This window comes from Leuciscus leuciscus (assembly GCF_965113295.1).
Source record: "Leuciscus leuciscus genome assembly, chromosome: 23".
In the NCBI taxonomy this organism is placed as follows: Eukaryota; Metazoa; Chordata; class Actinopteri; order Cypriniformes; family Leuciscidae; genus Leuciscus; species Leuciscus leuciscus.
The window spans coordinates 10,969,346-10,982,857 of NC_138747.1; positions in this window are offsets into that span (position 1 = coordinate 10,969,346).

Here is a 13,512-nt window from a genome sequence, read left to right on the forward strand (position 1 = left end):
TGGTCAAAGATGTACATTTACACAGAAACTGACCCCCAACTGCAACTTTCAGACGCCATCTTTATTTATTAGTAACTTCCATGGAATGGAAAGCACAGGATTGTGGGATATCAAAGGCAGAAAAGGATACATCTATGGTGCCTTCAAAAATCAATCAAATGAAGTCTCAGGAGACAGGAAGTGAAGCTAACATTGGATTCGGACATGCCTTGATACCTTCCTGCCTTGGAATTCATCCTCCAAAGGCAGTATTTTTCAGCTTTCGGATGTAACCATTGAAATCACACAGCTTTCACATATTCTGGTCTCTGGCCTGCTGCAAACAGAGTAAAGCAAAGTGCTACAAACAGTAAAGCGTCTCCGGTTGTACTAAACATATAAGATTAGAGGACTGAAACTAACTAATAATCCTTATAAATTCTTAAAACCATTCTGAATGTGTTGGCCTGTAGAATAGGACTGTATCAGGGCAGGAAAACCCCTCGTTGAATATCTGGCTTAATCTTTTCTTGGCCTTGATCATTCTCTCAAAAATCTTCTTTTAACAATGCAATTGAGGAAGCGGAGGCGCACCAAAAGTGGTTAAATGTGGTCTGGCTCGCCAGCGCACGGGCTGTGATGGACTTCCTCTGCAAAGTATTTCATTTTGGATACAGTCCCTTTCTAAACACAGCGCACCTGGGACAACAGCTTTGGTTCCAGACCCAGTGTTAATCAGCAGCAATGCATGCCTGCCAGCGGCTCGTATATACAATTAATACTGTGCCCTGACTTTTAACAGCCGATACCGCTGCTCTTATGAAAACAGAATACCGCAGAGTGCCACGACTCCAGCGTTTAGCCGAGGCAGAATGACAACATTTTTACGGAAATCTTCCTGATTGCTGAAAGGATCTCAAAGAATTCGCAGGGAAAGTGGCAAAGAAAAATATTTAAGCGGCCCTAATGCATTCTTTCATGAGCTGCGGTGTGTCCATTACCTCGGCAATAAGACAAAACATATACCCTGCAGAATCTACCGGTTGTCTCTTTGAAAAGCAAGTTATTTCACATGAAGGTATCCACGACTAGGCTTTCTTAGTGTTTGACATTCCAGTATTGATTCCACTCAGAGGGTGTGGAGGGGATTTCCGCCATAATCCAGTGAAAGAGGTAAGTCTTTGGAAAGTCTTATCTAACACCTATTTAGTCTGCCGTTTACAATGACACAAGTTGACACATGGTAAATATTCCTTTCTTTTTTTTCTTCTTGAAATTGCTAGATCTGCGGCTTAAAGAGCAAATCCACCTCATTTGTATTTTGAAACCGATATTGGCAACGATCTGATAACCCTCTAGACGAGTATGACTGTATAGCTCTTTGGGGGCTTTTACATAAACAGGATAATGCAAAATGCTAGTGACTAATAGCCTATCAGAGACATGCACCCCAGCAGCATTCGAGAGAGGTCAGCCGTAGTCATTAAGTTAATGTTCGTCCACAGTTTGGGCTAAACACAGCACCTTTTATGGAATTATCATAATTAGTCTAACCATTAGCCTTAATGGGGAGTAATGGCCAGTTAGATGTTATTTGGTAAAACAACACGCCAGAGGCCGAAGGTGTTTTATTACGTCTCTATATTAAGCGTGTTCTGGAAGGTAGAAAATGTTTCCAGATCGAGGGCGAAATTGGCTCTGTGCTAATTCAGTTTCCACATCAAGCAAAGGAAAGACCACCCACTAAGAAAGTCCAACTTGGCATGTCTGTATGCTGTGACTCACTTTAAGTTTCTGTGAATGTGATTGGACTTTTAGCTCAACCTCACATGATAATGAAGCGTTTTCCTTTTCGTTGGCATCATAAGTGCTCTGATCTTGCTGATTAATTCAGTACAATCCATAGTAGCTCTGATAAAACCGTGTAAGCAACCACAACAAAAACCTTTTCCACTGAAAATCAATGTCAACGTTTGTCGATTTATCAAAATAGCAAGATGTATTGCCTGGGAAAACCATAACCTCTGGCATTGCTACATACAATAATTTTTTTAATGTGGGTTGTTTTATTCTGTGTTGTTCATTCCTTCGCTCTCCCTCTAATTGCATGTTTGCGTTTCATTCCCTTTGGGTTACCCCATGCTCCACACCATAGAAAAGCTTTTGAACGACAAGAAGAACATGGCATCAGAAGGTAACTCTCATTCCAGCGGATGGGATCATGCTTGTTAATCAAATGCTTTCCAGATCACACTTGAACTGGAGTAATTACTCTTTCCGAAGGAACCGCTGCACACAAAAACTTTTGTAAACACGTCCAATAACTACTTTAATTGGCGCGCATGTCTGCTAATAACCGGCTATTTGGTGTTAGAGGTTAAAAAAAAAGAAGTAGTGTGAAATATGAACGAAACGTCGCTGGGTTTTCTGTCGGAGAGATTTATGATACATTTATCAACTCGTTTTATGCCACAGTTGGTGTTTAAGCTTGGTCATGGGCCATTTGCTCCACACAAGCACCATCTTTCTTCATTTGACTGCACGGTGTCAGCCTTTGGAAGACATTTCCACAGCAAGAGTGCAGTTTCAAAAGCCTTGTCCTCCCCTTAGATAAACCTACTCTGGAGATGATGTATAAGGATCTAATTGCATTTCTGCTACATATTTCCTACCAAAATGACTTTATTGTACAATGTTATTGAGTTTAGGGGGTCACAGATCCATTTCTGTTGGTCTTGACGTGTAGAAACAGAACCCAAAAGAGGTGTTTTTTAAACTATTCATTTCTGCAGGTCACTTCAGTGATGCTCAAAAAGAGGGCGATAAAACACAAAGGAGAACATACACAATTTTTTATCCTATTTTATTTCATGGACAGCACTGTTTAAATATATATTCGTATTTGGAATTTTTCTTAAACTATGAACTAAAAAAAAAGTTGCTGCCTCACATTTTTAAGTGCAATCAACTTGATGTTTAAGTCATTTCAACTTAAATTACATTAAACCGACTTTAAAAAATGAGTTGAATCTTGTATAACTTTATTTTAATGAGTTAAAACAATGTAAAAACATTATGTTGTCTTATTGATCATATACTTTTTTAAGTGTAGTAGAACTATTTGAAACAAATATTAAACAATTTAAATCTTTTTATTATTAATAAATAATAATTGAAAAATTAAGTGGAAAATGCAACCGTTCCATCAGGTCAACATGCTGTGGTCTGGAACGCGTTTAGCTGCCAAAACAAAATCAAATCAAGCCTTACTGCCACACTACATTGATAACATGACATCAAAAGAAAATAACCAATTAGGGCTAGACAACGACATATTATCTGCTGTGCTGAAGGTATGACAACAACATAATTAGTTTATTTTTTTTGTTCATTTTCTCTTAACATCTAACATGTTCTGACTTATTTATCTTTTCAAACACGTGAGAAAACTTGAGCTGAGGAGCATGCAGATGTTTAAAGTTAAGACATGAAGCCTTTTGTGATTGTCAGAATGCTTAATTTACCGTGACTGAAGTTTCTACAACCTTTCCATAGCATTTTTAGACCAGTTAAGGTCAAGATCCATTTTTTTATTTTTTGCTAGTATCTTTCTTTGCTAAAATAAGTAGCTTCATTTTTTTTTAAAGGTGAGGTACAATATTGTTTTGAAAATGTTACCACCTCATTAGTTACATTATATATAATTACCTCCCTGTGCAGCTTTTTGAAGCTAAATGGCTTGTATTTTATCTTTACCACAGAGTTTAGACAAGAGCATGTCAGCGATGGTGATTAAGCATTGTGTCACCTTCAAGGTGTTGAGAAAATGTGTTTAAAAAAGGCTTTGTGAAAAAATAGTTGCTTTCAGACCAACGAGTTCTGCTCTGTTTCATACTAAAGCTTTGAAACGCACTCTTGGTTTATCCTTTGTGCCTGCAGGTGCGTGCCGTGCGCTGGAAACGCACTCATGAGCTAATTCGAGGCAAAGTAAAGCTCTCATCTGGGATTGGTAAGAGTCTCTCCAAGCACCCTGAAGACTTCCAGCTCATTCTTGATTGCACATGGCAGCCTCTGACCTGCACCGAAGGCACCCGCTGCCATGGAAGATTGATGATTATCGATGCAGAAACCCTTTGCTAATTCAGCGTACAAGGTTAGTATGCTTTCTTCAATGAGCCAGGCAGATAGCTGGCTAACTGTTTTAACCTCATCTGCGAGTAGCGATGCCATCAGTGATTTTCTTGAATCGAGGGAAATACTGGAGGACAAGGAGAGGTTACGGCCTCCGAAGTCACCAAAGGACGAAGAGTCGAGCAAAGTTACATTCTCGATTCAAATATTTTTCCCCAAGCGGATAAAGCAAATATACCTCAATAACATTCCCGTCAAGCCAGTAGAAAATCAGCTTTAGCATAGTTCTTAGATGAAATCAATCACCTGTTATGAAATCTGTTCCATGTTATGGAATGATATAAACAATGACCATTTAGATTAACAATGCGGTGGAAAATTACTACACAGAGAATGACGAGATTTGGCCCAAAATTCATTTCAAAATATATTTGGCTTTGTTTTTCAGTACATAACTTATCATGCTACCTGCACTTCTTCATCTCAACACCTTTTTTTTTTTTGGATGGGCAAAGCAACTGTGATTTACATTGTACTTCTTGTTGTGGTTTTATCAGTGAGTTTAGTCCCTCAACTTTTTGTATTATTTGCTTTATCGATGCCAACCAGAGATGATTTCCATTTTGACTCATATAATAGTATCACTTAGCGTTATCATTAATTTTATTAAAGGCATAAGTATTACAATTATTCACTTTTGATTAAAACAGTCAGTACTGTGGGTGAAAAACTGGCTTACCGAGTAGCGTCATGAGCTTCTCTAATGAAAAGTTTTGACAGTTCAGGGGACAATATTACTGAAACATTCTCTAGCCCAACGGCTAATTTATTTATAAATTAAATCCAGATGGGACGTTTAACAAGAGTCATTTGCAGTCTTGGTCTGGTGGAATTTAATTATCATCAAAGCTAAACAAGTATGAAATATCACCCACAGTTCATATACGACTCAGATCCACACAAACTGACTAAGCTTACTCATTATATTATACTCGTTTTATTTCCTTAAAAAGAAACTGACAAAAATCATTATTCCTGACTGATTATTTCAACATATTGACGGCCCTAAAATGTAAGCCATAATTTTTGCAAAATCAGATTCTTTCAACAAAACAGTGTTTAAATAACAAACTCTCACAAATACAATGGCAGTAAGATTGAATTTGTTAACATTAGTAAATATCACTGGGTATAAGGAGCTAACAATGAGCAATACTTTTACAGCATTTATTTGTATTGCTATTTTATACATATATATATGTTTTTAAACATTCCAAGTATAAGTCAGAATATCATGTATTATGCAGAAATATTAATCAACAACATTTATGAATTACCTTTAATATAGATTAATAAATGCTGTAAAGAATTGTTGTGTGTTTGTAGTTCATGATGTTAACAAATTGAATTTAATTGTGATTACCACAGGACAATTTTTTTATTTTTTATTCTAGATTCTGTTCATTTTTCCTAATTGACCTGTATTCATTCACAGCAACCCTCGGGTTTATTTACAGCATGTAGGCTCTATTTGCTATGTGCTGTTAAATATTTTTAAATGATTCCGGAGTAGGCCTACAGTCCTTTTTTGCCAGGAGCTCTTGGCAAAACATTCCTTCTCCAAACATCTTGCATGTAGCTGCCAGACACAGTGCCGTTTTAAAGTGTAAATTAGTTTCTATGACACGCCGCTAATGTAATTCCTGTAATGTAACTCTTATGAATGTGTAGTCTTCATTGACTGGGCCAGATCCAGGTATGCCAAAATGACTGTGTTGGATGAGCGAGCGGCTCTCATTCTGCCGCATTCAGGAATCTGTATTGCAGAGCAGATGTTTAAATCCACTTCTACTGTCATTTAAAGTGCTCCTGCGGCTTCATTTATTGCCGAGCACTTGTAAACTTTCACATAAAAAACCCTCAGTGAACCTCTATTGAGGACGTTAAGTGTAGTTTGCTATTTATCACTGCTCGGGATGTAGCCAGGCAGATGTGCAATAGGCAATGCTGCCAAATCTTTTGTAGAGACATCTCATTGCTTACAAGGCTCTCTGGAATAATCGATTCTGATTGGTCAATCGCGCCAATGGAGTAGGCCTAGTGCCCACCCACTTTTTCAGCAACCTTGTAACCGAAAGTATTTTTCCCATGGGCATTCTAAAAATATCTTTGTTAATGAGTTATAATCCATGAACTAAGCTAGCCAATTGCGAGTTGAATCACAGAATTAGCCTATAAACTTTGATTGGACGCAAATAAGTATTTGAAAATCTGACAAAAAGACAAAAGACTGTGTACTTAACAGTTTTAATGAGGGAACAAATCTACAATCCCAAGGTAAAGTATTCTTTTGCCGCAATTTGCTTGTTGCGATTCTATGATTGGTGGAGATTTCTCTGCAGAATCATGGGTAATGTAGTTTTCCATCAGGACTTTCACATGATTGTTTATAAATATGTTGAAATAATGTAGAATGGTTTTAACAAAAGCATATACAATTGATTAACAACCTCGTAGCTCACAGTTGATCTGTCTTTAAAGGTTTATAAGTTAAGGTTAAAGATCAGTTCCCCACAGAGATTAAAACAAATTAGATTTTTACTTCTGGAACCCGACTGTTGCACTCTATTACACGGCTCTTTGGAATGCTTAATTCCAAATGGTTAATCGCTCCTTCCAGCAGCAAGATATTGCTTGTTAATGTTCAATGTTATTCATCCATGTAATCTATGGAAACATTGTAAATCAGTCCAATCATTCGGGTTAGTGAAAAAGTTGGGTTTCACTTTATTTCAAGGTGTCCTTGTTACAGTGTAATTATACATTTAAGTGCAGAGTAGGCTAATATTAATTAACTACATGTACTTACTATAGGGTTGGGGTAGGGTTAGGGTTTGGTTTAGAGTTAGGTGCATCTAATTATACATAATTTATAGTTATTACATGTAACGTGTATCAGTGACTCTGTAAAATAAAGTGTTACCAAAAGTTCCTACTTTCATATTGTCACAAGTGCACCAGTCCTACCTCACTCACACTAAAAACTACAATTCCCAGCATTCCTTCTGCTTTTCACCAGCACATACTCAGCCATCATCTTCACCTGCAACTGATCGACACGCTCATCAACACAGTATTTAAACACACACCTCAGTCACACACTGTCTGGTCTACGACTATTCGGATTACTTACCTGAGTTATTTACCCTCTGAGATTTCTCCCAAGATCTTGTCTCCCTCGTCTGTTCTCTACCTGCAGCGTTCCCGCAACCCCTGTAATGCCTCCTGCAGACTGTGTGATTTTGGCAATCCTATAATCCTATCTTTACAAATCACACTGTACGACATGGATCAAATAATCTTGGGTACGACATGTATTTAGACTGTCTTATGATGACACCTATTGAATCATAGGCTATGAAGCTAGTTAGTAGGCTGTATAGAAGAATAAAATGTCATCAGCATTCGCTAGTGGTAAACAAAGTGATCATGGGAGATTTCTGACACTGTCAGAAAATGATCGCAGGCTAACTTTGGTCAGAATGCCGTGACAACAGCCGTCTTTGAACCTCTGTATGATGTAGGAACACTGTTTAGGAGCCACCAGAGCCATAGAGAGAGAGAGTTGCGACACTCCCATAGACCTCCGTTGTAAATAATAGCGGCGCTTTTAACCGCCTACTTCCGGGATTTGAAGATCGGAATAGTTCCAAACACTGTCATTTGGGCGTTGGACACCATTCACTTACATTGCTGCGCGTCGAGTTGTTCCAGAGTTAAGTTGCTGAAATATCGACCTCTTTTGAATTGTCAACTGTCTATATTGTATCAGAGGCCCTTTGCGATGCTTATACTGGTCTTCATTTGTACATGCACAGCGTAATTATTTATATTTTATGTTGGTTGTTTCAACCAATTTTCAAGCACTGCCTGCTAGCTAGTTAGCTAGCGCGACTTCGTCAGCTAAGAGTTCGGTAATGAATCGCTACCACCTTTATAGCAACTTTTATTTATTTTAATTTTTTGAGATATACTAACTTTTCATTATGTTATTATTGTCTTGAGTGAAGCGGCTTGTGAGAACAATGCTGGACCTTTAGGATTGTTATGGCCATCACCAGTCCTGTCTGTTTCATGGATCACCTGCCCCTGGTTTTTGTTTTTCTTGTTCACACACACAAGCACACATTTTTGTTGTCTGTCATTGTTTAATAAAAAATATTTTATTTGAAAACCTTCATTTGTATCAGCCATGCTTAAATTCGTTTTTAATCTGTTATAGTTTTGATAATGTGTATGGCCTTAATCTTAAAATAATATTCTTAGTCTTAACATGATCATGTTTCACGTTGTGGTCCTGGGGGTGGCCACTTTCATCAGAAGAAGTGAGCTAGCTTCTAAGCGAATTCTGAACGGACCGCCACGGCAGACCTCTTTGCGTGATCACGAAGGTAGGCTAATGGCTGAATCAAAATTTATAAGCAAAATCACGGGAATCAATAGCCTAATACAGCCCAGTTGTGCTAAAATAAATATCATGAGACGTCCATCATCAGATGAATGATATGGAAAAGTTAAGTTAGAGCCGCTAAAGCCAGTGCTACTACCCATGCGAACATGAACACTAAGCTTTTCCCTCCAAAAATATAGCCTAAAACTTATCTCCAAATGCAAAACTGACATTAACAAAATGCAATAATGCAATAACAGCTGAAAAAGTACTTGGGTGTGTGTTTTATTTTATATTTACCGTTCAATAATGCAATCGCTGCTGTCTGTCCCATATAAGAACATGACAGCCAGCGTACGTTTTGGAACTATTGGGGCTTACATGAACCACGTGACAGCCATAGCGGCGACATCAAAGAGTGTCGCAACTCTCTCTCTCTATGGCTCTGGGAGCCACGACTGCAGAAATCGCCACGATTGGTCATCTTTTGTAAGCCCAAAATCTTAAAATGTGTACCGGGCATAAGACAAAGACATTGTTATTAATTCACTCTAAAGGCAACCAAAAGGTGCGTGTGTGGATATACTTACCATTTGAAGTCATCCCATCTTCACCTGCAAACCTAAGAACTGAAGCATTATACTTGCATTGCTCATCTTTTGTTGTCTTTGGACACTGTTCAATAAAGCATTGTTTTGTTATTTTGAGTCGGATATATCCTGACACATATTATTCGTATCACGTCGTGTATTAGCACTTTCTTGTTTCATACTGATGCAGATAGTCTGTATTAGTTATCAATTGCAGTGAAAATCACCTCAGAGGATTTCAGTAGCCTATAAAAACTACTGTAATATAGTTGTAATGTTTGTCTTATTGCTAGACCAATTGTTTTGTAGGCCTACATTAAAATATACTTTTTTGTTTCTTAGCAAAAAGCTCTAATACAATATACAAGTAAAATCCCCCAAAATATTTTAAACTTAAATAGTTTAATGTCCACATTTATTTATATGATGAATACCCTCCATTCCATTTCTGGGTTTTAGGTTTTAATAAACGAGAACGTTTTGGAGAGGATAATATACTACTTCTAGAGTTGCTGTAGAGTTTAATGACATCATATTAACTGACCTGAAACAACAGATCTTTTGTCATGCCTCTGCATGTGCAATCAGATTTTTAAATTGTTTATTAATGGATTGATTGCTCTCAAAGTGAAGGTCATTATGTAACAGAGATGGAAACATGCTCTATATTTGATACCCAAGGTATACTACAATCCGTAATGAGCAACAGGCAGCGTTGGAGCAGGAATTCTTATTCATGCTTTGGAAAGCTGATGCTCTGGTTTCTCATTGGCAAAAGCTTGTGAAGGCAACATTCTGGGAAAGGCAAGGCTGTTATGTATCGGAACACACTTTTGGAACCTTACGTGGACGCTGTAATTATTGCATAGAGAACTTAATGATTCATGTCAAATGGATTAGCCCTAAAAATCTCAGTTAAACAAAGCCCTGGCATGTCGTTCATTTGAACATTTATCAGTCGCACATGAGAGTGATTTTTCATGGTCGATGTACTAAACAGGTTCTAAACAGCGGATCGTGTTTGTATATTCGAGCAAAATATCGAGCAACCTTGGCTTTCAGCTGGCCGGCAGTCACGTTGTGTTAGGTACCGGAAAAAAAGCTGGAAATGTACTGTACGTCCAAGCATATTTTGACACTTGAGACACTAACTGGAGCCATTACAAGCCAAGCTGTATAGCAAAGTTTAGTGCCTCATACTTCTTTAATGAAAGAGGTGTAATAACTTTCGCAGTCAGTTTTCTGTTACACACCATACTGGAAACGAATTATGTGCTCTCCCACGTTTAATGCGATGCTATGCAAATGCCTTGTGTACTTGCTGCCGGGGTAACAAATTGCCATATCATGTGTTACAATTACTTCTTCAGTCCTGGCTAGCCAATACATCTTTCCAATGAAATGATTTGAAAGCTATGAATTATGGCCATATTTCAGTCTAAAAGAAACAAACCACTAATTGCGATGTGGCCTCTCGGTAATTTTCAAGAAAGAGCCCAGAAAGCACTCCAGCATCGGAGGGGGGGAAATCGCTTACTTCTGCTCCTGCTTTATTTTGGTTTCGAATAACAGACACTACTAATTTGGTGTAGGCTCGACCTTTGGCCCCCTGCCTCTCCCCGCTCGGCTCCCTCAAGGGAAGGCTCCAATCAGCCCACAGCCTCTCCGTTTTTCCCGCCGATCCATCCTTCGCTACCAAACGGACTGGAGACTGCCTTTCCGAAATGTTTCTGCTAATTCCCATTTCCTCTATAATCACAAGCTTTCATGTGAGTGGCTCGGAGAGTCGGTGCGTGGGGGAGGTGGTGATTACTCCAGGGTCCCGAGCATTAACCTCACCAGGTGTCACTGGATGGCCTGTTTACTTCTGTGATTAATGAATGAACTAAAAGTCTTCTTACCCCCCCAACGTCTTGCTCTTTTTTAAACAAGGAGCGTGCCACTGAATCAATTGGGAGAGCTCGGACAAGCCTGTGCCGTATCAGGCTACAGAGGCAGACCTGTCGAACCGCTGCGCTCTTTGTATTAGTTTGGCAGCTCGTTGGGAGGTGGTGAGGTAGCAGTTAGAGGTGCAGTAAAGGTGAACCAGCAAGCGCACTGTGATAATGTTTTCTTTTGGGCTGGAGACAACACAATAGCGACTTTTCGACTGATGCAACGAGAATGAAAGCTAATTTCCTGTGTTAAAGAAATTTAAACTAGCATCCATCAAAGCGCTTGTTGAAATTAAAAGGGTCTTGGTCCAACACACAGGAGTTACAGCTGGACTTTTATTAGACCTACATTTTGCCTTATTTTGGGGATAATCGTAAAAAAAAATGGCCTGTGACACGAACGGTAGACGAAGCCAATCACAGTTGGATCTGTCGAATGGCCTAATTGCACGTGGCATATTGAAAAACTGACTTAAATAGTTTTAAATTCTACGTAATAGAGCGAGTTTGAGTAAGCTGGTAATGTTGGATTTACAGTGTGCAAAAAGTGACATACAAAGCCCACAATTAAATGAGCATGACTGTAATGACCTCCCTAGACACCGCAGTTCAAATAATGTTTGTAACCTCGACAAGGACACGTCAGTTACTGTTGGCCTAATGACTGTTTTTACTGCCAAATGGACATGGAGTAAAAAAATAAGCTGGGCACAGTAAATTACCTAATAATTGGAAAATATGTCCTCAGTACCATTTTTCCCAGAGGAAAGTATTCTTTATTCTGACATGTACAACAGTATGTTCTGTGGATTTTGGTCACAAAAATAAACCTTTTTGTGACTAAACTGGTCATCGGAACAAAAAAACTCGGAAAATGATTTGAATCATACCCATTTCCAATCCAAAAAATTAGACATACTTGACAGAAGATTTTTAAATTGTTTCAAGCTTTAGTGTATGAAATTATTTTTGTATATATATGCTCACTACTGTTCAGAAGTTTGAGGTCACTAAGAGTGTATTTATTTTATAAAATACTTTTATTTAGCAATGATGCATTAAACGGATCAAAAGCAAGTTTTCTATTTAAAGTGTAAATAGTTTCTAAAAAGTGTATTATTTCCAGAAAAATACTGGTAAACTGTTTTAAACATGATAAAACAACCCGATCTCACGTCAATTTGTAAGTATTGTACGAGGTAGATCATTCGTACGAATTCAATTCTTAACATTTTTGACACACAAATGACCTACCCCTGATCCCGCCCCTAAACCTACCCGTCACTGGGGTTTAGACAAATCATACGAATTAGCCACCTCGTAAAATACGTACAAATTAGTCGTGAGATAGCGTTGGATAAAAATAAAAATGTTTTGTTTTTTTAAATAGCAAATCAGCATATTTTAAAGGTCCCATGACATGAAATTTCCACTTTCTGAGGTTTTTTAACATTAATATGAGTTCCCCTAGCCTGTATATGGTCCCCAAGTTTCTAAAAATTGTAATCGGTGTAAATCGAGCTTTAGCTATTTTTCTCTGCCTTTGAGAAAATGGAAGCTCAACCGGGCTGATCTTGAATCTCCTCCTTATGACGTCATAAGGAGAAATGTTACCTCCCCTTTCTCTGCTTTGCCTGCCCAGAGAATATTTCTCACCCATGAGAAAATGAGCTAGGAAGTAGAACGCGCGCGTGTGATTTTAGTTTGTCCACGAGAGATATCATGGCTTTTGAGCGAGCGAAGCATAATAATTGCTCAATAATTGGTTGTACAAATGAACATCGATTGGTCAATACAGAGCTGGGCTTGCTGAACGTCGGACAAGTCAACAAATTATATATAAGTGTGTTGCTTTACTGTTTATGGTTACCTAGCTTCTTACACGTGGAATGTGGCTGTCACATTAGCTATGCAGTTACTTGCGCTAAAGGTAGAGGTAGACAGCATCAAGTTACACATACTGTAACGCGAGTGTTGTACACTTCTTTGTTATTTGGATAACCGTTTTCCTGTTGGTTATATGGCGCGCGCGATATCCGCATTTCAAGATCGCAGAGCTTGATGTAATTGTAATAAGATAAATTACAGACGTTACAGATCTCTCATGAAAAGGCAACAGTAGGTTAGCGTTAGCTACATGATGATAACTGTAAACCATCCGAATAAAGTACCGTATCCAGACATAATATTTTAAACTAACCATTCGGAAACGTCCTGCTGGAGCCGCTGAGTTGCAACTTCTTCATCCGTTGCTTCTCCATCTGGATCAGATTCTGGGTCAAACTGAAATGATTGAACGACTGCGTGTCTTCGTGCCATTGCAATATATCCAACATAAACAAACATGCATGGTACCGTTGCGCAAGATGGTCAAGGCCACACCCACCCTCCACCTTGCGGCGCCTTTCTCCTCCTCATTAGTATTTAA